We start from the raw sequence: 26,367 nt of genomic DNA on the forward strand, positions 1-26,367 counted from the left end.
CTTTTTATCTCCGAACCACATGTTCACGTGTCATTGTAGACGACTCGAGAAACATACTGATTGACGAAGCATTCTTCCTTGGGACACCATAAAAATTGCATAGTCGAAGGTGGCGACTGGCACGGGTAGAAGGCCTACTTTGCGACCATCGCCTTGGCTCGCGCATGACAGTGACCGTGAGGTGGACATCAAGTATAAATTATATAACCTCACCTTCTACCTCGACAAGGACGAGCTTAGCAACAACTTTATCATACACGATATAAGATTATCTCTACTGCCTCAGCTACCATATTCATCCGCCTCAAGGTCGCAAAAGATCCAAAAAAACAGATGGTAAAGGTGATGGTCGTGACCTCAACCGACACCAGTTCGTTCGCCCAGTCCAAAAGTAGTCAGCCCCCGAGCTATGACGCGTGCATATCTCCATGATCTGGCTTGCTTCATGAAAACTGACATTCGTTCTTCAATGAAGCACATGCATCTCGATCAATGTTTGATGCGGCCATCATAATGTCCTTCTGACATGAACTTTCCAATTCATTTTGTTAGGCTCTTCCTTATGAGTTCGGATCAATGAGCCTCAGTATGATAATAGTACGTGTTTGAGCGTAGATCCATTCCAAAATATTTTTTTCATCTCCCTTTGCAACGCACGGGCATATGTACAAAACCAACTAAAATTCTTGTGGTTGAGGTATTATGCGCTACCACTTTAGTAGTACATAACCAACTAACATTCTTTATAAATAGCAACAAACAGTTTTCATCTCCAAGCATATTCGAAAGCGAAAACACTTTGTATTGTTTATCAAAACTGTATGATGAGATAGTTCAGAGTGTTGGACTAAAATTGGAGAACACAAGTTTATCAGAAACAATAAGAATTTGTCATCAAGGATCTAAGAGCTCTCGAAATATGTTGTTCTCCTCTTTTGATTCTCCTTTCAGTACATAAGATTGCAGACTCTGGTTTATGAGTACAAAGATGAAAATAACCTTAAATACCATAATGCACCTCTGTTCCATTCGATTCAAGGTGCAATAATGTACAGACCATTAATTATTGCTCCCTCTTTCCGGAAATAAGTGACGCTGTTTTAATTCAAAATTGAACTAAAACAACATCACTTATTTCCAGATGGAGGGAGTATATGATTTATTTATCTGGTTGCTGCATCCCCTTTATACATCAAAATCAGTGTTCTACAATACTGATTTATGTTGGTTGGAAAGAGGATCGCAACAGAGGCACAATAAACTGCCGGCATATTAACATCATATTGGCGATCTTAAGTAGGTTGTGCCTCATTTTTTGCCTGGTGCAACGCACGGGCATTTGTACTAGTCTCTCCCTAATAATAAAGTACGGATTGGGTCTCCGGGTTCACCATCGCGCCTTTTTTTGCAAAAAAGCACTTACAATTCTGAGTAATTGAACCCGCAGTCCAGTAAATTAATAAAAAAAACGTTTCGCACTGCTCCTTCGGGGCGAATCTGCAGCCCGCTGAGACCCATATCGGGCCTTGGGAAATTCATCCGAGCCCGAGCTACGCCAGTACCCCGCCGCCCGACCGTGTCGGTCGGACCTCCTCCACCTCGCCTCGCCGCCGGCGACCGGACCCTGGCCGGACCAGCGGATGAGCAGCGCATCTCTCTCTCTCCCTTCCTTCTTCTTCATCTCTCTCTCCCTTCCTTCTTCTTCATCTCTCTCTCTCCAGGACGCTAGGAGCTCCACAGCCGCCGCCACGAGTCGTCCGTGCTCGGATCCGGCGAGATCCGGCCGCGGGCAACCCATCCCCGCCACTCCTACGCTAGATCTGCACGGCCCCTTGCCGTCCCCGTCGGAGTTTGCCTCGAGCGCCGCCGCAGGCCACATCCAGCCTCTGCCCTCGTTTGAGGAGAACGACACGACAGCCTCTGCTGCTCGCTCGTGTGGGCCGCGTGACCCTTCAAGGCCCAGCACAGCGCTCGCGCCCAAGCCCAGCCTCCCTGGCCCAGCTGAGCAGCCACCATGTTCTTAAAAAAAAAGCTGCGCAGCCACCTCATGGATGGCTGTTAATTAAAGCTGATTGGATTGTCTCAAAAAAACACTAAAGTTAAAAAAGTGCTTTTATACGCCCAATATTTGCTAGGAAAAATGTGTCTGCACATCCATAAAAGTAGGGACAAATGTATGTGCGCGACTAGAGCAAACGTCGCCACAAAAAAAAGTAGAAGAAGATAATAAACCTGACAAATATGAAAATCCAAGTACATACCAAATTTCAATAAATTAAAAAGAAAAAATCCAGCAAAAACAATTTGTTTTTTTTGCACGTAATTGTCTTCCTTTTGATCTTTCACATACAAACATGAAATTTGACGAAAATTCACACAAATATACTACATTTTTATACTTTTTGGATAAAAATATGTTTCTAAAAATGACTACAATGTGCCCGTGCTCCAAAGTGACTTTTCGGATTAATCAAAAACCCTACATGAAGTATGGTTAAAAAAGTGAAGTGATGTAAATGTGGAATCACCACGGGGCATACATGATACTAATATGATACTGTGATACTAATATTTGACGTATCAGAATTGTTTAACTCAGGAGCAAAATATTGCAATAACACATGCAAAAATAACTATGTCTAAATCACAATAGAAACTTTTCATTATTTTTTGGTCATATGCTATATTTTTCTACGAACAAAAAAATTTTCACTCTTATTTTTCAGCTCGACCCACTAGCGCCTGTCACCAAAGTACAAGGAGTCGGGACTTGGAACTGTGTGCGACACAAACTCCGTTCTTTTCTCTGTTATATTAGCCAAAGATGGGGGATCTTTGGACAGTGCTCCTAATATTTATTTTGTTTCTCGTGTAGTAGTGTGGAGGATTTCAAGGAGTTTCTTGATGATGTCATGTCTGGTGATGGGCCATGGGGAGAGGAGGAAGTCTTGAGCCATTGGGTTAGTGAAGTGAGGTTTTTTATCTCCCGTTGCAACGCACGGGTATTTGTGCTAGCACGGTTAATAATAAAGCACGGATTGAGTCTCCGGGTTCACCGTCGTAGGCTTTTTGCAAAAAAGTCCTTTTGTTTTTTATTGAACCCACAGTCATTTCTTATTAATATCTCCCTATTCTTATTAAGTGATAAAAACGTTTCATTTAGGCTGTTTCCAAAACTCCCCCTGTAGTATCCAATATCCAACCCGTAGTCCTCAAGCACACAGAAGCATGGGCTCCCCTCACCTCCCGATCCCAGGAGGCGACCGATCCGGCGACGCTCGATCCGGTGCTGCGAGCTAGGGTTCGATCCGCCCCTCTTCTCCTCCCCTTCCCTCCTCTGCTCTTGCCCCTTCTCCTCCACCCAATTTTTTTCGTCCGTCTCAATTCGCTCGATCCTCCCCTCCTGAGCGGCGGTTGCAGGCGTCGTGGTGCCATGCCACTCCTCTCTCCTCAAGGCGCCGCCATCCCGAGACGCGCTGATCTGGTGCCGCTGGAGGTGATCGCCGTCGTCGACCTGGCAGGCTCAATAGTCGCCGCTGGAGCTCCACATCCCCAAGACGAGGTGGAAGAAGCCCCAGTCGTGGGCAAGTGCCGCCGCCCCAACGGCACCGATGAGGTCTGGGAGGTAGAGGTCAGGGACAGTGGAGATGACGGAAAATCCACGGACGCTAGTCGAAGGCCTTGAGAAGGACGACGCAGTCGGACTCAAGAGCAGCTGCACTAGAGGACACCGTCGTCTTTAGATCGCGTAGGTCTATTGAATTTGATGAGTGAAGGGCATGGAGCTGAGAAGGTTGGATCGTGCGGTTGTTAGAATCCTCCCAGTGTGTTGAACCTCCCAATGGTGCTGCTGTGTTCGGCAACGGCCATGTGACGGACAGAGCGAGAGGCCCATCATCATGGCCGGACGCAACAAGGGATGGTACCTGAGGCACAGCCGCTACGGTGCTGAGAAGGAGGCGGCTGTGGCACCAGACAGATGCTGGACTCAGCTTTGATGCTCAATTAGGGCGGCCACACACATGACTCTGCCCAAGGTTCAACTGCAGTTGGCTCAGATAAAAAGGATTGCAACATTGGCAGTACTGTTGATAGGATGGTTAGTTTTGGAAGGGGAATGGTAGTATGAGCAGAGATTGAAAACAAGGCTGCAGTGCAAACACTCCTGCTCAACCAAATTAAGCTCAGTGTCAGCTGTTGATTAAACATCGGATATACTCCCCCAAATGACATCGTTGCACTACACTGGATCTGACGAGTAGGGAATCCAGCTAGCTATCTGATGGCACTTCCACATGTATAAGTTTTGTATGTCCCTCCTTTTTCTGCATCTTTGTTTCCAAAGGTCGAGAAAGTATGTCTCATCTTTTTCTTTAGAATTTCTTGCATGAGACTGACCATTGTTTCTTCTTTTTCTTTAGGAGCTTAGGTTATATTTCTGAGGGGAGCATACTTATTATTACCTTCATTGGGTTTGACTTTTGGCTACTGTATTGCTGTCACAACTTACCTGCGAAATAGAAAGAGAGTCATGTCTGATAAGGTATTCTGCTTCAGCTGTATGCTTGCAGAGCATTTATTTTTCCATCCAAGTATTACTAGACTCTATCAAGTTTTATAATGACATAACATTAACTTGTTATAGGATATGTATCGAGTAATTAGTATGTACAGAAGTGTTGGTTCTTGGTTCTTGCATGGAGGTGAGTAACCATGAGGTGGGCAATTATGGGTTGCAAACGTTGCTGCTGCCCATCACCTGGTCCAATTCAAGCACACCCAGTAGGCTGCCTTGAATAAAGGAGTTCTCAAAGATGATGTCTTTTAGCACGACCATTTTATTGATTTAGTTTCTGTACAATTTTGGGGCATCCAAACTTGGAAAGTTTCATCCTCCAAGTTAAATTGGGACAATCCATTCATTAATTTCAGCAAAAAATATTGGTACTGTTCTTCCCATTTTTATTCACATTCGTAAAAATATAGGTTTAATGATGGCTCTGCAATTTTCCTATTAGTATGCATGATTTTTCTTTTTGATTGCTCACCCTGGTACTTTTTTCAGTAAGATCATAAATGACAATTATAACGGTGGTGATTTTTACCACCAATTCCTTGTTTTTCACTTCTCTCACACTCATGATAGGTTGATATATATTTTCAGTTATCTATACATCTTCAGTATGTTGATGTAGCCCCAATTCCCATGATACAATCAATGCATTTTCTGCAGCCCATCTCATGCAGGCAGATGGGGCGATACATTCATGAGCTTGCCACTATGCTTAGCTAGCTTGTTCAACTTCTCTTGTGAGATCAAATTACTTTGATGTGAATTTTCACAGCTCTTTGTGCTCTTTCCTTCTTGCTGAACCAATGTTTCCTCATTAAATTACTTTACTAGGATGTTTTCTTTAGAATTTTCAGACATTACTTGCAAAAAGCAATGCTCATTAAACTTTCTTAGCGTAAAAGGTCCAGAACTGATAAACATGTATGTTGGAGAGTCAGAGAGGAATATCAGGGACATCTTTAAGAAGGTATATCCATCTGCACAAGCCATGTTTGTAATTGCCATGAAATATGCACATATACTCGGGTTTTCAGTTTTCACTATCCATTTCAGGCTAGATCAGCACGCCCATGAGTAATTTTCTTCGATGAGCTTGATTCCCTTGCTCCTGCACGAGGGTCCTTTGCAGATTCTGGAGATGTGATGGATAAATGGTTTCTCAGGTATAATTAGCGTCATCAATGAGGTGGCTACTGGTGTCTCAGTTTTCCCTCTTTTTTTTACACACGCATCTATTTTTCCTCTTTTTTCAGTGCTTAAATGTTAATAGTACGCTAATTCAGTTTCCCTTTTTCTCTCATTACTAGCACAAATGCCCGACGGAGATGCATATGTTTGGCATTCTATCAGTAAACATACATGTGCACTGGCTTGCAGTACTACATTTTGTGATTGTGTAGTATCCACACCACTACTAATGCTTAAGTCCGTTGCATTGTCGTGTAATTGTGTCATATGCACACCAATACTAATGCTCTATGCTCTCGCCTGAGAGCACGTGCTATGCTTTGTATCATCTAAAAAAGATGTAAACTCAGTAAGAAGAAACAGACTTTAGCATTGTGATCCAGTATGTATTGAGTAGTGGATTAATGTATGTATTTGGTGTGCTTGCAACTGCTTATTTATTGCTTGCACCAGAAATACCAATAAGTTACTATTGAAAATACAAATATACTATCAAGAAAATGTAAAAACACACACGCACTGGTCTCAACTAGCTCAAATGATCTGCTGCTACTGCCCTCCCCTAAGAACATTCAACCCTAGGCGGAGCTGCTTCTGCACCCCGAACACTCAACCCTATGATAGAGCTGGTTCTGCATCCCACCATTTTATCCCATTGCAATGCACAGGCTTAAAATCCTCTTTATTTATCTGTTCATTTAGTAACGATCTTCTCATGATTGCATCTATCATTTATTTCACGAAAGAAACATCTATGCAGTTTTGGGGTTTGTCGTGAAGTTCGTAGGAATCGATCATGAACTTGATGCCATATCCAAGAAAGGTGAGGCTGCTTCGCGTGCGAGTCGTACTTTGGCGAGCGGTAGTTACGCCGATTGATTAGCCGCTTTTTTATTTGTATCACTACCATTGGCTTCATGTGGATGTAAAAAATAAGTTTTGTATTGGTATCGTTCTTAATTCTCAAGAGCAAATCGGAGAGTATGTTGTCAATGTGAACAAATTGTACTACACTCCTGAGTGGTTTCCTGATAAATCTCAGTTTGTTCGTAATGGGCAGATGATCTTTTTTGTAGTAATATGTATTGAAGATTTATAGATGGAAATGTGTATATCATTAGGTGATTTGTTAACAATTTAGATTTCTGTTGCAAACAATTATGTTTCATCTTTTTTTCATTTACTATACTCCAAATTTGAAGGTTGATATTATACAAATTTTACCAAATTAACAAATATTGGTTGTGAGAAAATTTTCAGTATGTAACAATCACGAACATTAGGAAGCAATTCGTGGAAGGCAGCCCTCACGGTCTAGCTCGACAAGATTAGGTTTTAAAGTTATAAAAAATGTTCTCTTGTGCTGGTGTGGTTTAATGACAGTGTGGTGGGTGAGCTCATCGCCTTGAGGTTAACCACGTTCAGACACGTTGCGACTAGGTGAATGTCAACAATGGCGGGAAGAAGGCTAACTACGAGACGGATTGATTACCGTGTTCAAGTGGATGAAGCAGATTGTGTGTGCAGTGATGGGTTGTGATGTTATTATTTTTCTCCCGTTGCAACGCACGGACATGTTTACTAGTCTCTCCCTAATAATAAAGCACGGATTGAGTCTCTGGATTCATCGTCACGCACGTTTTGCAAAAAGGCCCTTGTAATTTCGTCCGTTTTTGGTCTCACCGTCAAACGCCCGTCCGTATGGTTCGCCCTGTACGTTACGCTCGATGTAGTACTAAAGGAACGGTTCGTTTTTGCCTCCCTATGTAGCACGTCCACCTGGCAGGGCGCGGAGAAGAGAGAGAGAGGGGAGAGGGGGGATCAGAAAGACAAGAGCAAAGGGAGTGGGAGAGAGGCGCGACGGCGGAGCACACTCACCTCGCCGGTCCCCCGCTGGGAGACGATGAGCAAGGGAGGGGAGATTGAGGATGAGGGTGCGGGCGGCGAGGCCGAGGTGGAGCCAGGTCGTAGGCGGCGCTGGAGGGATAAAAGGCCGAGCGATGGCGAGCTTGTGGAGCGAGGAGATAAGGACGCACTGCTCGCTGGGCTGGGCTAGATTAGATGCTGCTTTTTTTAATCAAAGATGGCCGCACCGATTAGAAGCTGTTGGTGTCGCTCTACAATTTCTTCTTTTTTTTTGGATCGAGGAGTACTATTAGTTGGTTGCTACTCCCTCCATTTCAAAATATAGTGCGCCCGCGCTTTCTGAGGTCCAACTTTGACCATAAATTCAACCAACGAGACCAACTGCGACGGGAGAAAAAATTATATAATTGAAAACTTCTTTCGAATACGAATTCACTGATATAATTTTTGCTCCCGCCGCAATCGGTCTTGGTAGTTAAATTTACGGTCAAAGTTGAGGCACGTGGATAAAGGAAGCACTACATTGTGAAATGGAGGGAGTATTTTTTTGTAGGACCATTGTTTTTTTTAACACTGAAGAACCATGGTTTAATGTTAATGAATGCATTAGTGTTTACAGTAATTAAAATACGTGTGACGGAAATATTAGAAAGAAATATTTATTAAAGGAAAATGATATTTGAGGCTCTATTGTGGACTAGCTGATCATGGTTCTTCAAGAAATATATCTTGGGATTGATTAGAAACGATATTTCTTCTGGGTGCCTCAATCCTGGTCCTCCATGAGCCCTGATGATGGCGTCGAGGAAAGTGGTTGCGTTGGCGCGGTCGGTGTGCTCCTATTGCTGACCACACCATATGAACAAAAGAGCGCCAATCAATGTAAACACTTTATTGTCTAACCGGTCATCTTATCTTCAAAGTGGGCAAGTATGAAAATGAATTCATGATAAGACGAGGAAGAATATATATAACGGATAGAGAGATATAGCTTAGTACTTTCCAATATCACGCGAACTTTGAAATTTATTTTATGCCCGTTGCAACAAACGGGCTCTTTTGCTAGAACACTTCTACCAATAATGTGCGCGGGTAATCAGGGCCTAAAAATGATGGTGCTATATCAGTTCCATTTGTTCACTAAGAGACAAATACGCAGATAGCTGGACCCCGGTTATGGAATATACAAGACATAGAAGGAACCCAGTTTCGTAAAAACCAAAAAATTGTTTTCAATTTGTTGATTCAATAGAAGCCCAAAGAGTTGCATATGGTACCCAATGTCAAAACAAGGCCTCATTACACCTATTGCTAATCCTAACTAGAATGTAACGACGTAGGGATTTATATTTAAACATAGTATCGTGTTTTCATAGGCTCAAATGACCCCTTCTCATAATAAAAATGTGCACGGTCTGGTTCGGTATGGAATGAACTTATAATCTGATGACCGAGTCGTTTCCATGATTATAAGTTCATAATGCTAGCGCCCATTCCGTACAAATTATATTTCATTTCCCGCTTTGAAATTGCATTGTACATCTTGATAAGTAACTTTAGTAATTTGGTTTTGCATAGATTTATAAAAAGATTTGCTCACATTAAGCATCATGTGAGTCGTAATTATGCATTTCAAAGAAGTTATTTTCTTGGAAAGCAAAGGTAGTAGATTTGATCCAAACCCAGTAATATAAATTTCCTCAATTGCTTGTGCAATATATGGAAATGGCATATATTTGATTGATAATCAGGTGAAAACTTTATAAGACAATGTCACATGTATATCCAAATTATATCATTTTCTATCTTTTTAAGGATCGGCATTGCATGCCAGCAGTTTCACACCAAAGTGAAGATAAGGGAAGCAAAAGCAGACTATGCACGACGAGGTAAACTATCGAGTACCACACAAACTCTCAACTTTTTTATAATGTCCATTGCAAAACAAGGGATATTTTGCATGCACAATTTTTATGAACAACTGATGTGTTTTGCACATAATCGAATACACATCAACTTTTCTCCCGTTGCAACGCACGGGCATTTGTGCTAGTCTCCCTAATAATAAAGCACGGATTGAGTCTCCGGATTCATCGTCATCCTCTATTTTTTTTACTTCTTGCGTACGTAATTTTTTTGAGCGTTGTCGTTGAGCGTGCGCCCTACGGTGCGTTTTTTTTGGGCCTGCATCCATCCGCCCCGCACCCGCTTGGGCCTCATGAAGCCGGCCCACCTACACCAGGAAAGGCAAAAAAACAGTGGCAAATTGTGTCGCTACCGGATCAAACTCACAACCTCGTAGGAAATTTCTAAGGCTGCAGCCAACCGAGCTAGAGAACGTTTCTGTTTAGTACCACATCGCTTTAGTACATCGCATATCACCAGTTAAAATATATGTGTAAAAACTGCACCTACGTGGAACCTGGCTGCTCGATGGATTATATTGCCGCAATGAGAAAACACATGCACACAAATTGGCCCAATGACTCTGCATCTCTCAGAAAAATAGAGAAATACAGGAAGGGTAAGTCAAGCAAGGATTGAGAATTGTTGGGAAAATTAGGGACAAAAATATAAAAAAGGTAATTCAAGGAAGGATTGAAAATTGAGGACATAATAAAGGAAGGAACGGGAATTGAGGAAAAAGTCAATAATATAGGCTGAGAGAAATAATAAAAGAAGGAACGGGAATTGAGGGAAAAGTCAATAATATAGACTGAGAGAAATAATAAAGGAAGGAACGAGAATTGAGGAAAAATTGTGCCAAATTTCCATGATATCCGTATGTGGAGGCTAATCTTCTATTTAAGTGGTGGGCTAATTAAACAGATTCCTAAAGGAACGAGAATTGAGGGAAAATTGTGCCAAATTTCCATGATATCCGTACGTAGAGATTAATCTTCTATTTAAGTGGTGGGCTAATTAAATAGATTCCTAAACTAGGAGCCACCCATGCCTATACGTGGTGGCTGCTATTTAGACAGATTGCTAAGACTGAATAATAATATTGAAAGCGCCAGTGTAATGCCGGGAATGAATATATGTTCAAACTTTAAGGAAACTTCATTGGATGTTTTTTTTCTCCATTGCGTCTTTGGTATGACCGAGTCGACCAACAGATGCCGGTCATTGACATGCTCCTCTGCTAGACATCGTCACGTAGAAGCCAGCCTCACTCAGCCCAGTGCCACCAGTCACAACACATGAGGAGTCGGACTCAAATTTCATGGTGTGTCCAACACGAACTACTCGATTTTCCCTACTATATTAGCCGAATGATAATAATTCTTTGCCCAACGTTCTTAGTCTAGCCGAACACGAAGGATGCTAAACCATCCATTTCTTGGGCCTGGCCAACCTTGCTTAGTAACAATTGGCAGGGCAGCTATCGACGACGAGGGTGGAAAAGTGGATAAGTGGAAACTTGATTCCAGTGTCATGTTCAAATAGAGAACGCCGACCTAAGGGTGAGGTCTTACTCATGTTTATTTGGTTAGGGGCATGGAGGTGAGGTCTTACGCTATGCTCAATTGGTTGAGTTAGAACTTGTGGTGTTTGTTTTTTCCCATTGTAACGCACGGGCATGTTTGCTAGTAATAATAATAATCTATCCCTAATAATAAAGCACGGATTGACTCCGTGGGTTCACCGTCACAATACGCTTTCTTCCTATGAATTTACGTTTTCAATTTGAATTTAAAACATATACGCGAGATGGTACTATACTAATTTTTTTGCACATTGTGTTCCTGAAAAAACGATTGATGAGCGCTATGTGTGGTATGCGTCCCACCTGGGCCACGAAGTCTTATTGGGCCTTGGCTGGTCTTGCTCCACTCCATCAGCAGATCGTTAGAGAAACAACCTAAAAATAACCCTAAACCCTGAACGCCAATACGAATGATAATAATTCTTTGCCCAACGTTCTTAGTCTAGCTGAACACGAAGGATGCTAAACCATCCATTTCTTGGGCCTGGCCAACCTTGCTTAGTAACAATTGGCAGGGCAGCTATCGACGACGAGGGTGGAAAAGTGGATAAGTGGAAACTTGATTCCAGTGTCATGTTCAAATAGAGAACGCCGACCTAAGGGTGAGGTCTTACTCATGTTTATTTGGTTAGGGGCATGGAGGTGAGGTCTTACGCTATGCTCAATTGGTTGAGTTAGAACTTGTGGTGTTTGTTTTTTCCCGTTGTAACGCACGGGCATGTTTGCTAGTAATAATAATAATCTATCCCTAATAATAAAGCACGGATTGACTCCGTGGGTTCACCGTCACAATACGCTTTCTTCCTATGAATTTACGTTTTCAATTTGAATTTAAAACATATACGCGAGATGGTACTATACTAATTTTTTTGCACATTGTGTTTCTGAAAAAACGATTGATGAGCGCTATGTGTGGTATGCGTCCCACCTGGGCCACGAAGTCTTATTGGGCCTTGGCTGGTCTTGCTCCACTCCATCAGCAGATCGTTAGAGAAACAACCTAAAAATAACCCTAAACCCTGAACGCCAATACGAGGGGTCGAACTCCTGACCTGCCTACTTTCTCCCAAAGGCCATGCCCAACTGAGCCAACTCCTGATTGCGTGCAAAACAAGGATTTGATTCGTTACTAAATAGTACCACATCGCTCCTTTACAACCTATTCAACTAATTTATATATGTCTATAATCTAAAATTAGCAAGCCGCCTAGAGAATAAGGGAACGAATTAAGGAAGAAGAGAAAATCGATATATAGTAATAATAAAGAAGGGAAAAGGGCGCGCTGAGAAGGATGAGATGAGGCTAATTACATGAAAAATAAAAAGAAGAAAATAGAAGCAATGTCACAGAAATAAGGAGGAAGGAAAGGGATGGAAAGAGAAAGGAAAGAGGAAGCCTTCTAATATGTATATGCACCCTTGTAAATAAGAAAGGGGATACAAAAAAAGGGATAAGGAAAGAAGGAAATCCGCATAAAAAGGTAATAAGGAAGGAAAGGAAGGCCTATACGTTGCATGGGGAGGCTCTACACGTTGGTCCATGAATGGAAATCACAATGACCAGCCTGGTCCACGTCCGCAGACTTCCCGTGGCCTATTTTTGCCGCTTTGTTTTAAGAAATGAAGGAGAGAAAAAGCGCTCTTTCTACTCGTGGCTATGCGCTTTTTATTTTATTTTTCCACTTCCCTAACGTCCTCTTCAAGTCATCATTGTTTCTATTGGTTTCATTATCGGTTGTGTCGACCAGCTGCTTGCCTACACCAATTGCCAATAAACATATTTATTCGTGGGATAAATGTAATAGTGTTATATTGCGTTAATACAAATTTAGATATACGTGTTCAAACCGGTGCTACCAACTAGCGGTGCTACCTAGCAATTAATATTAGCTAGATTACGAGCAAATTTATTTTTATTACGCTCAATTTCCAATGAAACAAATCCATGCAGATCGAGGAACTTCATCTTCAGAGCAAGATGTCCGCTACGGAACAAAATTATGTTTCCTTGCCGCAATTGCTCTTTTGCTTGTGAGCTTTGGGAGGCTCCCTGCCATATGGATATACAAGATCAAGAAAAGTTCAGAAAAGCCATCTCAGTTTTTCCAAAAAATTAAAAGTATTTTTCCCACTTGAAACGTGGTTAGGGCTCGTACAATACATGCACTAGGAATAAAATCCTGGCAATTTTTGCATCGTCCTGGCTACTTTTCTGGCATCGACACATAGCCTAGAGTCGGACACTGAAAAAAGAATACACAATGTAGCTGCTTGGGCCGTATGATTGTGCATGTTAATTTGCTCAAGATTTTAAACGCTCTTGTTGGTGCCGGCCTTAGAGTGATATTTTCAACCTTTTCATCTGTTGGTCGTTAGCTATTAGTACCAATATCCATGTATGAAAACTAATTCCACCTGAGTTTGTCGGCTAATGCTAGCCTACATAGATAGTGTGTTATGTGATGGATCGATGCATCGTTTCGGGATTGATCACATTTTGGTGCATTGCGATAATGTAGACATCACAACTATCATGGACAAAGGCGGGGAGAGGATAAGCTGCGAAACGACAAGGGCATCTGATATTGATTTTCACCCGTTGCAACGCACGGGCCTTTTTGCTATCTTTTCCTAATAATAAAGCACGGATTGACTCCGTGGATTCACCGTCATAATACGCTTCTTCCCGTGATTTTACGCTTTCAGTTTGAATTTAAAACATATACGCGAGGTGGTACTAAAACCGTTTCGTTCGAAAGCATCACGTTCGTTGTGTTCCTATTAACTTCGGTCTGCTGGTTGGGCTGTTGGGCCAGCTTGAGTACAACGCGAGAAAGGAAAACGTTCGCATCCACTTGGGCCCGTTCAAAAAAAGTTTCATACGTCGCCATCCCGTTTCGTTTGAAAGCATCACGTTCGATGCGTTCCTATTAACTTCGGTCTGCTGGTTGGGTCATTGGGCCAGCTTGAGTACAACGCGAGAAAGGAAAACGTTCTCATCCACTTGGGCCCGTCCAGAAAAAGTTTCATACGTCGTCATCCTGTTCGCGGCCTTACGATCTTCTGATTTTTGTTTCTGATCCAGTCAGTTTTTGATAAAAAACGGAGGAGCGTTCCTTTAGGATCGCTAGCGTGTTCAAGTCCGGCTTCTTCACCAAGTTGTATTAGGCCAACGGATCCTGGAAGCACCAAAGATCTTAAAAGTGGATTCAAAAGCCACCGGCGATAGCCCCTGCACCTTCAGATTTTGTTGGAAAGCATAGACGGCCGACACGTTAGAAACCTACGGGAAGACACGATAGGGGTTACGGGGCGTTGGGGAAGAGGGGGCTTGCATGGCAGGCACCCTGAACCGCTGCGGCCCGGCGTCGAGGCCGAAGCCAGCAAAGGGAGCTTTCATGGTTGGTGTCGTGGATGATTGCGCCGTGACGGGCAAGATGGAGCTCAAGTTTGGAGGAGGATCCGGTTGCGATCATAGTCAGAGGAGGAGCGGAGGACCATCCATGGCTGCAGCCTGCAGTGGCGAATCCACCGCACGTCAATGCGTCCGTCGTTAGTCGGCTTGAACATAGCCGCTTGTCCAGCTCTCCACCGCCACCATCCTACTGTTCGCACACGAACAGTTGCGGCTGCCCTGCAGTTACGCGTTGCCTCCTACCCGCCGGCTCGCGTACGGCGCGCCGAGAAAAAGCTGCCTCATGTGCGGTTCACCTCAAAAACCAGGTACGCGATGACTAGGCACTGCTGCAAACGATAGCATGCCTCACTGGGTGTCTCAAACGCACACTCACACCATGGCCAGGTGGGGGTGGCAGTGTCCGACGCGAGCCTCTTCGATTCATGGCACCTTCTTCTCCTTCGCATGCACGGATGGCGCCCGCCCGCCATGGTTGCCACGCTCTACGGCAACACCCGTGTCCCCTCCATCGTCCCCTACGAGGCCGCCTACACCTTCACGCCTAAGTAGGACGCATCCCATCCGCACCTGCCGCTGCCTGCCTCCTCCTCCAAGCCGCCGACACTGACCCAACAACTACACGCGTCCTCCTCGACCACCACAACAACCCACCACCCTGGGCAGGACTGCACGCGCCTCTGCAAAGACGAGGTCGCCTGCCCGTGCCGCACAGCCTCTGCATCTCTGCTCTAGGGACTCCATCATCGAATTCACTATCGTGAGCGACGGCTAACTTGCCAACGACGAGCTCCACGCGCCGGAGTCATAGTTATTGGGTTAGGGGATTGTGGTTTTTTGTTTCCACCCGTTGCAACGCACGGGCTCTTTTGTGCTAGTCTCTCCTCTCTCCCTAATAATAAAGCACGGATTGACTCCGTGGGTTCACCGTCACAATACGTTTCTTCCCGTAAGTTTACGCTTTCACTTTAAATTTAAAATATGTACGCGAGGTGGTATTAAAAAACTGTTCATTGATCGCGTAGGTCAATTCATATAAGTCGCTGTTTTGTCCCTCTGGCTCGCTCGACTGGGCCGTGTTGATCGTTCTTGTCAACCGCGTGATGGGGCCTGGTCAAAAGAAAAAAAACGATGCAAAAAATACTTCACGTGAGTTTCAAACCCACGACCAAGGCCCCGGGGATGCGGCCGCAGATGTTGGTCATCTCCGGCGGGGGCACGCGGAAGCTGCTGAACCTGGAGGAGGTGGCGGCGGTGGGGGCGCACGTGGCGGTGTTCGCGGCGTTGGTGAACGCGGTGGACGTGCTGTTGGCGGTGCACGTGGCCGGGCTGACGAACCAGATCTTCCAGCCGACACAGGCGGTGGTGCTGCAGATCGTGCCGTGGGGGGACATGGATTGGATGGCCACCAACTTCTACGGGCAGCCGGCGCGGGACATACAGCTCCGGTACGTGGAGTACTATGTCGACGAGGAAGAGTCGAGGAGACGAGCCTCAAGGACAAGTACCCGAGGGAGCACCTGGTGTTCAACGACCCCAATGCGCTGCACAAGCAGGGGTGGCAGGCGCTCACCGAGACCATCATGAAGCAGGACGTGAAGGTGAACCTCACCAGGTTCCGCCCCTTCCTGCTCCAGGTCATCGACAAGCTGCAGGAGTAGCGGTGGCGGCGCCATCGTCTCCCTTGTCATTTCCGGCTCATACTGTTGAGTAACGTGATTGTATAGGAAACATAGGTTAGACTAGGAAATATTCTGGCTTGCCTTGTACTCCAAGTAGATTATTGTACTCCTATATATATGCCCACGAGGCTCAAGCAATGCAACAACTATTCCACCAATCCCTCTCTTCCTTCTAACATGGTATCTATCGCAAGTCGATCCTAAACCCTAGCCGCCGCCGCTTCCGCACCCGCGCGTCGCCCCCGGGGCGGTCGGCCTCCATGACCGCCGCCGGGGGCTGCGCCGCCCGTACCTAGGGTTCGTCCGTCGGTCGTGTTGACCGGCTGCCCTAGAGAGTCTTTTTCCCGATCCTTTGATCCGGGTTTTCTCTCTTGCCGGTCGCTTTGATCGGCGTCTACTTTTTGGTTTTCCGGTCTTTGTGATCCGGTTTGCGTCGCCCACCGCCGCCGTCGACCCCGTGCGCCTCTACTCCGACTTCGGCATCGACTACACCGGCGTCTTCACCGACCTGGCGGCCTCACGCGTCGTCCACGCGTCTACCCGCCGATCGCCCCGACCCGGCGGCCTCGCATCATGCGGCGGCCCTTCACCGCCGCCGTTCGCGCGACGGCCCGCCCGTCGATCTACGCCGGCCGTCACCGCCTGCTCCGACCGGGACTCCTGTATCACCCCGACCCGGCGGCCTCGCGCCATGCGGCGGCCAATCATAGCCGCCCTGCCGCCCGCCGCCACCGGCTTCATCTCGGACTCCGCCGCCACCACGCCTTCACCGAGCGGTGTCCCCGACCTCGCGCGCGATCGGCTTGATCACCCGCTCGCCGCCGCTATCAGCCTCATCTACGCCGCGCGACCGACCTGGCCCGTCGGTTACGCGCGCCTTCGCAGGTCCCGTGAAGATCGTCTCCGAGTTCAGCGCGCCCCTCCGTCGATCGAGCAACGGGCTGCCGCTGCGTCGCCCCGTCGGGCCGCAGCGCCGCCGCCCCGTGGTTCTCCTCCCGGCTGCACCGACCCGCGTCACCGCTGCGTCGCCCCTTCAGGCCGTAGTGCCGCGGCCCGCGGTCTACCGCCGCCCCGAGGTCGTCCACTCCAGGCCGTCCCCGTGGCTGCACCGACCCTCGCGCCGCCGCTGCGTCGCCCCGTCGGGCCGTAGCGAGCGTGGCACGCGGTCCACGCCGCCGTCTCGAGGCCGTCCACGCGGTTGCACCACCCCGCGCTCCGCCGCTGTGCCGCCCCTTCGGGCTATAGCACCGCGGCCCGCGGTCCCTGCGACCGTCCCGAGGTCTTCCGTCGTCACCCCGACCTGCCCACCGCCGCCGCGTCGCCCCTTCGGGCCGTAGCGCCGCGGCCCGCGGTCCACCGCCGTCACCGCGCGTCGACCTCCCGTGGTATGCGCCGCGCCGTCTCCCTTGGCGCGGGAACGCCACCGTCCACGCCGGTCTTCGTCATGCTGTCAGGGTTCTTCGCCTACGTCGAGCACCGCCGCCGCACTCCTAACCTAGCCGCCGCCGCCGCCTTCAGGCCGCCGCTGCCGCTCTTCTTTGGCCGCCGCCGCCGCTACCTTTGTAGCCGCCGCCGCCGCCCGTCCACCCTCTTCGTCTTCGTCCAGCACCAGTTCGTCGCCAGCGTCGCCGTCATCTACCCCGACCGCTTCATCTACTCCGACAACCGCGGGCGACATTGGCCCCGCGCCGATTGGCGCCGCAACCGTCGTCGAGTCCTTCTCTGCTGGCCTCTCCGACTTCTCCGACATGGTGTACAGCTCGTGCAGGTCCCTCGTCTACGCATGCCCGGTGCTGGCAACACCGCCGCGTGCCTTCGTCCACGACGTGTCCCCGGGCCTGGCAAGCCTGGCGCGGCGCTTCGTCAACTTCGTCTTCGTCCGTCTACGCATGCCCGGTGCTGGCAACACCGGTGCGTGCCTTCGTCCACGATGTGTCCCCGGGCTTGGCACACCCGCCGCGACGCGTCGTCAACACCATCTACTTCCTGGCGCACCACTACTTCGACACCACTGCGCCCATGCTAACTCGGCGCCCCCTTGCGCCCGCGGCTCCACGGCGACTTCCTCGACACCGGCTACCCCGACTCGACATCGACCACGGCATTCTTCGCACGGCTACCTCGACCACGGCTCCACCACCCACGCTCTCGGCTACATCGACAAACGGCACAAAGGGCTACCGCCTGTTTGAGCAACCTCGTTGGTTTCCACTCCAGCCACAACTCCGCGATGCATCGACCGTTACGACTGTGGGGGGTGTCCGTCGGCTTGCCTTCGGATTCTTCTCCAGTCTCACCGTCTGCATCGCTACCGTTGTGACTGCGGGGGATGTTGAGTAACGTGATTGTATAGGAAACATAGGTTAGACTAGGAAATATTCTGACTTGCCTTGTACTCCAAGTAGATCATTGTACTCCTATATATATGCCCACGAGGCTCAAGCAATACAACAACTATTCCACCAAATCCTCCTCTCTCCCTTCTAACACATACGTACACATGAAAAACTCATACGTACAAACCTAGCCGACCATCATGGACACCGGTTAATCCTATTTGGTGATTGTAGGAAAATGACGATCTTTCAAGCCAACAACCAGGGGCATGAGTTCACGTCTTCAGGTATGTATATGCACATGATCTTCTAAAGTAGATGTTTATACAACTCCTGCCCAGTTTGATATTTGGTCTCTCATACTAGGAGTCGTTAATAAGCTTCAACTAATGAGATGGGACGATATTGCTTTTTAAGCAGTTAACCACAGGAAGAAACTGTTTTGTGACTATCGGCATCGAATAGAAACGAATGAAGTATCGATACTAGGAAAATGGATAATCAGGTGTCTCTAACAGGTGCTAGCATATATTGTTTGCATCTCAAGATGATCCGGTACACAGATTTCTTTCTCTGCGGTACGATCATCTTAATAGATCAGTAACCTGTATGAGAAACAATATGTTTGTTATTTTGATTATCATGATGATCGTCACTTTGTCAGGTACCAATGTATCTTTTGGACGTTGTATGTTTGTTATTTTGTCAGTATTATATATATTCTTAAACTTTATTATTCCTGACTACGATACATATAAATTCACTCGGTACAAAAATAGTAGTCTTGAAAATTTTGAGCACGTTGTTGCGTTGATGATAGCTGAACAACTTTGTTGCCATTGCTTGCAACCGTGCCATTGACCTCCCTCGGGGTTGCCCTTCTCAATTGTAATCTCTGCTTGCCCAAGTTAAGTTCCTCCTTAGCAACGGCCCATCTTGATGGTAGCCTTCCATAAAAGCACTAAACCCAACTACAAAGCCGGCTCTGTATCCTATTATTTTTTGGTTTTCTCCCGTTGCAACGCACGGGAGCATTACATGTCCATGAATTATAAGTTGTGTGGAAGGGAGACCCGCGAGCGGTGTGGCCCAAATTTGACAAATATATATATTTTTCAGTCGAAAGGTATTTTCGCCACAAGCCAAAATGGCCAAAATTTAGCCGAAATAATAATAGTTAAAAGGAAGGAGGATTGTGTGATCAAGAAATAAGGAAGGATTCAAATAGGTCAGATCCTTAAAAGGGAAGGATTGTGTAAGGCTACTTAAATAAGAAGGAAGTTTGATTGTCGTTTGAATATTTTTACGAATGTTGCTTTGGAGGGAAAGAAAATAGAAATGCGGCTAAAATATTTGACATTTTTATGTTGTATTTATATATTAGTTAATGAGGTATTTCTTTAAGATCTTAGATTTATGATTGTGCTTGCCCGTTTGAAATATCAATTAATACTAGGAGCATTACAGGCCCATGAACTATAAGTTGGGGGAAGGGAGACTCGCCAAGCGATGTGGCCGAAATTTCACCAATATATATATTTTTTGGCCGAAAGGTTTCGTTACTTTCCGTCCCAGGCGAAAATGGGCAAAATTTAGCTTAAATCCGTTTTTTAACCAAAAATCAAAACACAGCTCCCGTTGCAACGGACGGGCACTTGTGCCAGTCTATCTCTAATAATAAAGCACGGATTAACTCCGTGGGTTCACCGTCACAATACGCTTTCTTCCTGTGAATTTACGCTTTCAGTTTAAATTAAAAACATATATGCGAGATGGTACTAATTCGGGGAACCACGTCGCCAAATTTTCGTACATACATGACCTGTCGTCCGCACTACTAGCTGGGCCTTGCCCTAAGATCGTCTCACATGGCTGAAGCGTTGCCACTTGGGCCTCAGCCCGTCCGTCCATCCGCTGGGCAGTGGCCCAAAAATCTGCTAAAAATAATTATTCGTTTTTGCATAAAACCCCTGTCATTTGGAATATTCAACCCGCAATGCTCCTTCCCCTCAGTGTATCTTATCCGCTTCCTTTCCAGAGCGGCGGCGGAGGACAAGAAGGTGAAGGGCGGCGCGGCGCTCTCCGACTTATGCCTCCACACCACCTACGTGTCGTCGTTCGTCTGCGCGGTCGCCGGCGGCTACCGCGCCCTGCGCGAGCGCTCGAACTGCTGGTGGAGGGAGAGCATTCGTGGAGGAGGCAGGGTGAGTATGCCGTGCGCCAGCGCCGTCGTCGTCCGCAGCACGGTCGCGGATGAAGCTCTGGATGGTGCGCGCCGCCACGACCATGTTGCTCTGGACCTGCGTCATGCAGCTCACCGCCGTCGGTGAGACGTGGGGCCCCCAGGTTCTCAAGGGATGGCCCTCCCGCCTCACGGCCCCCGAGGAGGCTGCCGCCGTGCGCCCGGCCGTCATCGAGAGGGCCGCGTTGCCATCGCGCAAAAGTTAGTCTGTTTCTCTACTCGCTTGCTCGCTTTCGTTCGCCCTATTCGATCCGCTCTGTGTTTGAATGCTGATCCTTACAAAATCTCCAGCATAGATTTCATCAACCTGGGAATGGGATGATACAGATTGGTGGTTGGCGTCGATTTTGCTCGCTTCACTGTGTAACATCGAGTCTCCACTGCCAGTCCTCTACGATCTAACCAATCAGGCCTCCATCGACGTAAGCTTCTTAATCTCCGATATCCTGCTTCGTGTCTGATTTGGATTGAATTCGTGACCGTGTCCTACTGTCCTTCTCCAACACAAATCAATGGAGTGCCTGACCCGGATTGGACTTCCCTCCTATAAGAAGGAAGGGTCCTCGACCGGAATCTCCATTAGGTTGCGTACTTGGACCGGAAAATCCATCAAATCTCGAAATACTTGGACGAGAAAAGCATCATGTCGCCTTCGACTTCGCCGGAGGTAGAAGAACATCTGTCGAGCCGTCTAATATCGCGGCTACAGCAAAGGTATGTAATGCCTCGCCCCCCTCAAAAACAGCCCTGCTGCTTTGGTTGTGAACTTGTGGTGCCTGTGTTCCTCAAGTAGTTGTTTTTGATGTTACTGTAGTTGGTAGACCACTGTATGATCGGTGAATTCATCTGATTTTCCTTTGTTTGCACTGCTGTATAATGAATGCAACTGATTTGCCCCCCTCGAATCTACCCCTGTTTCAGTTTATTTTTTCCGATTGCTCATAATTTCAGCTTAGCTGATATGCACTAGAGTCTTTAAACCAACTACTTTGTATGCTTTTTTATGTATTTTGCATTATGTTTCAGGTAATCAGCGATACAAGCCCATGTTTCAGTCTATTTTTCTGAAAATTTGTTGTTACTAGAAAAGGATTGAACCAGGAAATTTCATGTTGCTGACTACATATACCTGAACATGGTGGCTTGAACTTGGTTACAGTAATTCTTGGACATGATGCTGGAGTAATTCTTGTAGTTTCATATATTCTGCTCTTTCTTCAGTTATCAATTAGCTTAATTACATACAGATGAATAGATATGCTAGCTGCACCTAGCAAAGTAGGATTAGGAGTGAGTAGATGGGTGATGTCGGGGGCGGTGGTGCTGGTTCGAGGATGTGCCGGTGCAATGTTTGCATGGTCAGGTGCACTTGGCTTCAGGCCCTGGGAGGCGCTATCAAATCCACGGCCGCGCTGCTGTGTTGACCAGGACGGCCTGCTCGTGCAGTGCGCCGCGGCCAGCTATGAAAGCCAGGCAGCGGAGAGGCGCAGGCTGAGGGTGAAGCCGGCGGGGTGCTTTAGATGGGATGCGCTTGGATGGGGCAGAGAGGTAAAGGAGGACGTGGTACATATCAGGAGCAGTTGTGGTGCCTACATATGTGTACCCCGTTGTTTTCTCCAATCCCATAAAATATGTAGCAATTCATATTGGGTCTTCTTTATTCACGGTAAGATAGCCGAATATACCTCTGGTCAATTTTATATTGTTCACATGTACTTACTTTATTCAACTGATGATCGGGTCTTCTTTTATTTTTGTTCCTCAATCGTAGACTCGTAGTCTCGGTTGAGGCCATGCATGGAGAAGGTGAGCTTGCATTTCTGAACATGCATTATAAACTGAATCATCAAAAAGTATGGTGATAGCCAGCATTACGGTGCTCTAAAAGTATGCAATGATGATCCCAAAAGAACAATAGCTATGCAACACAGTGGTGGACATTGACATTTTGGGTTTTTGTTGTGAGTTCTGTTGAATATTTCTCTAATTAATCTGCCATCAAAATATCTAATTAAGCTTTCCATATCAGTGTTGTCGGAGGATGATTTGACTATTGGAAATTTGATTGAAGATCTATTATTTGGGATGTTGGTCCTTCTATAAATGTGTTTTACTTCCTACAATTGCTAATGTATTTTTTTGGCCCATCAAATTTTTGTGGTTTCTTTAACCCGTTGCAACGCACGGGCTCTTGTTCACCGTCACAACACGCTTTCTTCCTATGAATTTACGCTTTCAGTTTGAATTTAATACATATACGCGAGGTGGTACTAATGTTGCCATTGTTTTTCTATCCGATGTCAACGGTGAAAAAACGTTTCGTTCGTGGGTTGGGCTGACGCACGGGGGAGCAGATCTTTCTATAAAAAGAAACCCACTAGCACAGCCTCTCCTCCTCGATGCCTACACACGTACGGCACCGCCGCCGCCATCGCCACCGCACGCGCGGCCGGTCATCTTCCGCGGTCGTCTATCACCCTATCTCCTTGCCCTCTGCACCTGCCCCCGTCTTCTTCGGCGCCACTCTGAGCCTCCTCGGTCTTCAACCTCCTGCAATCTTCAAGCTCGCGGCACCCAATCCGAGCAACCAGCCGTCAATTGAGCGACCCCCGTTAGGAATCCATGGAATTTGAGGTGGATTTCCTGGAAGAGGGAGGAGAAAGTATGATGGTGGGGTTCATGGGGAAGAGGAGTCCACTATCCGCGACTCTCTCCCTCAGGGGAACATCGTAGATTTGACTAGGAGCTCTCAAGCACGAGATCCCCTGGGCGTCTCATCTGTCCTTGCAGGCATGTGTTCTTCCTCCTCTTATGAGATCATCATGTGCAAATATGCGAGAGTTGTACTCCCTCTGTAAACTAACTGTGATCTAAAAGATCTTATATTAGTTTACAAATATAGTACGTAATATCTTGCAAGGCCTGACTAATAAGTAGTTGTGGCTTAAGATGCTTCTGGAGACTAATTGAAATGGTGGAATTCAATCGGACTACCATATGAGCATAATAGACTATGAACATAATAGACTATGAGCATCATTCAGATTATAATGAATGAGAAGTGAAGGTCCGAATGTCAAACAAAAAAATACAGTGCTAAATATTCAGTCAAGGAATAGGAAGAAGTATATATATCTTCTCATGTATATTACGAAGAAATTCTTCACATGTTTTGCTTTTTCATACTAGGTTCAAGGTGATCAGGTACGGCTCATGGGCTGCTACAACTATTAGTGGGACAAAAGGGTTGTGCATGCACATGCTTATTGATTGAAGGCATAATTATGGGAGATGGTGCATGGTCCAGACGAATAGATGGAACCCGTCCAGAGAAAAGAAAAAGAAGAATAAGGTGCCACCAATTCGCATCTTTACATAATTTATAGAACTGAGATTCAGTTGAACCTCATCTAAGATGTGCGTGCATTGTAATTACAGAAGAAAATTGTTCTTCGTAAACAAGTACTCCCTCCATCCCACTTATGTTGGGACGGAATACATATTACATCATATGTAACCGGAGAATGGCGGCATGTCAAGATCAGGCAAGAACTCTGATGCCTGTGTGCACTTGCTGAATATAGATGATTGTGATGGCCTTATTCCTTGGATGTGTAGGGAGCTTCAACCTGGTACGTAGCTTATTACCTCCTACTTTTTGCGCCTACAAAAAAGTATGTACATTGATATATGTGGTCTAATCAGTACCATGCATCATAACCTATCATTAGTTTTACTGAAGTTTTTAGTTATTTATTTCTTGGCCGAATAAATCCCCTTCCGTATGTAAAATACAATTGATCATCATGACATCCCCACCGAGGCGCCCCGCGTCTGCGCCCCGTAATCCTACACGGATCCCCGCCGAGGTCATGACATCTCCACCCAGGTATAGGAGCATATATTGATCTCAAAAAGGCACCAACCCAATTGAACCTCTCCCCTGACCCTTTCTTCTCCATCTTCCAATCTCCTATGTTAAGTTTATATCATTTTATTAAGATGGTTTCCTATCCGTTATGCAGTTTATGTGTGAATTCTGCAAGTCGTCATGTTCAATTGTGGTTGTCATGTCGAATTCGTATTGATCATACTGAGCGCAAACTGTAGGGTTAGCTGTGTTTGATGTTGAATCCCTGATGATTACATTGTTGGAAAATTATTCCTGGTTTCCTTTCTGTTAGTCAGTTTTAAGTGTGAATGGTACAAGTCATATTATTTGATTGTTCTTCTCTTACCGAATCTGTCCCGAGCATATTGTTCAGTATGTCAGTCTTATTTCAGTGATTGTTTTGTTAATGTTCAAATCAGCTACGTTAAACCTAAAATCATATGGGAATCAGTGCGATTTACATGGACTCTTTGGGGAGATACTTTTCAACTGTGGAACAACAATAAAGCATGTTAGTTACGTGGCGGAGATGGGCTACTTAGTTGATCTCAACCATTTTGCAATTCACTTTTAATCTGAAAAACTGTACCTTATACTGATCATGACTTCTTTAGGTTCTGAGGGTTTAGACTGAAAAAATAAAGACAATTTTTTGTATTGCAGTGGGGTTGGCTGCTGTATTGACAATTTGGAGGTTTATGAATGAGGCCTGTTTTGAGAATAAATGCGGTGTCTGATACTTTTGTTCTGATTCATGTGGTTTGTTATTTGGTTAAACTGATGATCAATTTTGCAGATTAGTGCTGATTTGGGGAGTAAAGCTCTTCGAGCAAGTGACAAATCATGTCTTTCGAGCATCTCAAAGATGGACGACCTGGAGTCATTTGACTGGCAGCTTAAAAGCAATTAAAGTGAACAGAGGAATCAAACTTTAAAGCCACTCTTGCCATTTGTGGACTGTTCCTGCTTGTTGGTGACTGCTTTTGCGAGTATGTTCACTCTCATCTAGCGATGAAATATTTTGTTTCTATTGCGCAGCTGCTGAAAGGGCAAACCCCGGATCCTAGATATCTGTGGGTTTTGGGTGCCCTCTAGGGTTACCTGGATGTTCCTATTTCTGTTTTCTTCTTCCCTTTTTAGTTTTCTTCATGCTGTAGATGAACTTTTGGTTTCTGTTAATAGAATTCACAGAGAAGGTTCTCTTTTAGAAAATCTAATGAGGGGGAGACTGAATGACCGAGTGTAGATGACACTGACCAAGTTTATTAGTATGTGATCCTACATATCGCTCCATTAATTAGATAATTCCTGTATGCTTAACTGTTTCCTCGCTCAGTCCAATAACGATGACAGATCCGAGGGTATCCTTTGTAGATGAAGGAAAAGAGGTATGCAAGGGTGTATTCCATATACTGTTCTATCTTTGTGTCATTATAACATATATATTCCCTTAGTGCTTAAAATGTTCTCATGGCCAGTATGTTTACGACGAAGATGAATACTCTCATTATATTACATAATTGATATTCAGCAAGTGCTATCCGGTGCTTATCACACACGTACATGAGTAGTCAAGTGTATCTTTACGTAGTAGCAAGTATTTTTGGTAATCACTACTGGTTTAGGTCTCGTGAATCAAATAACGGACCAGGATTGAGCAGACAATATCAAATTTGATGAGAC

At 45.9% G+C, this 26,367-nt stretch overlaps 3 long non-coding RNA genes and 1 pseudogene across 5 annotated transcripts; all 4 read left to right on the top strand.

Annotated features, from left to right (window-relative positions):
- Positions 1–3,259: 3,259 nt before the first annotated feature.
- On the top strand, positions 3,260–5,398 carry LOC123106774 (uncharacterized). Its single transcript, XR_006451474.1, has 3 exons — positions 3,260–4,308; positions 4,422–4,543; positions 4,646–5,398. It is a non-coding gene; the product is annotated as an uncharacterized lncRNA (long non-coding RNA).
- Positions 5,399–5,479: 81 nt separating this feature from the next.
- LOC123106775 (uncharacterized) lies at positions 5,480–6,136 on the top strand. The gene is made up of 3 exons (XR_006451475.1): positions 5,480–5,540; positions 5,627–5,736; positions 5,881–6,136. It is a non-coding gene; the product is annotated as an uncharacterized lncRNA (long non-coding RNA).
- A 9,359-nt stretch (positions 6,137–15,495) lies between these two features.
- On the top strand, positions 15,496–16,193 carry LOC123106776 (beta-1,2-xylosyltransferease XAX1-like; annotated as a pseudogene).
- A 4,347-nt stretch (positions 16,194–20,540) lies between these two features.
- LOC123102820 (uncharacterized) lies at positions 20,541–25,977 on the top strand. 3 transcript variants are annotated; one of them, XR_006449400.1, is made up of 6 exons: positions 20,541–20,993; positions 21,084–21,214; positions 21,311–21,506; positions 23,982–24,144; positions 24,231–24,424; positions 25,481–25,977. It is a non-coding gene; the product is annotated as an uncharacterized lncRNA (long non-coding RNA). The 3 variants fall into 3 exon arrangements; XR_006449398.1 differs by having other exon boundaries at positions 21,084–21,506; XR_006449399.1 differs by having other exon boundaries at positions 21,089–21,506.
- The last annotated feature ends 390 nt before the right edge of the window (positions 25,978–26,367 follow it).

This window comes from Triticum aestivum, chromosome 5A, assembly GCF_018294505.1.
Source record: "Triticum aestivum cultivar Chinese Spring chromosome 5A, IWGSC CS RefSeq v2.1, whole genome shotgun sequence".
NCBI lineage: Eukaryota > Viridiplantae > Streptophyta > Magnoliopsida > Poales > Poaceae > Triticum > Triticum aestivum.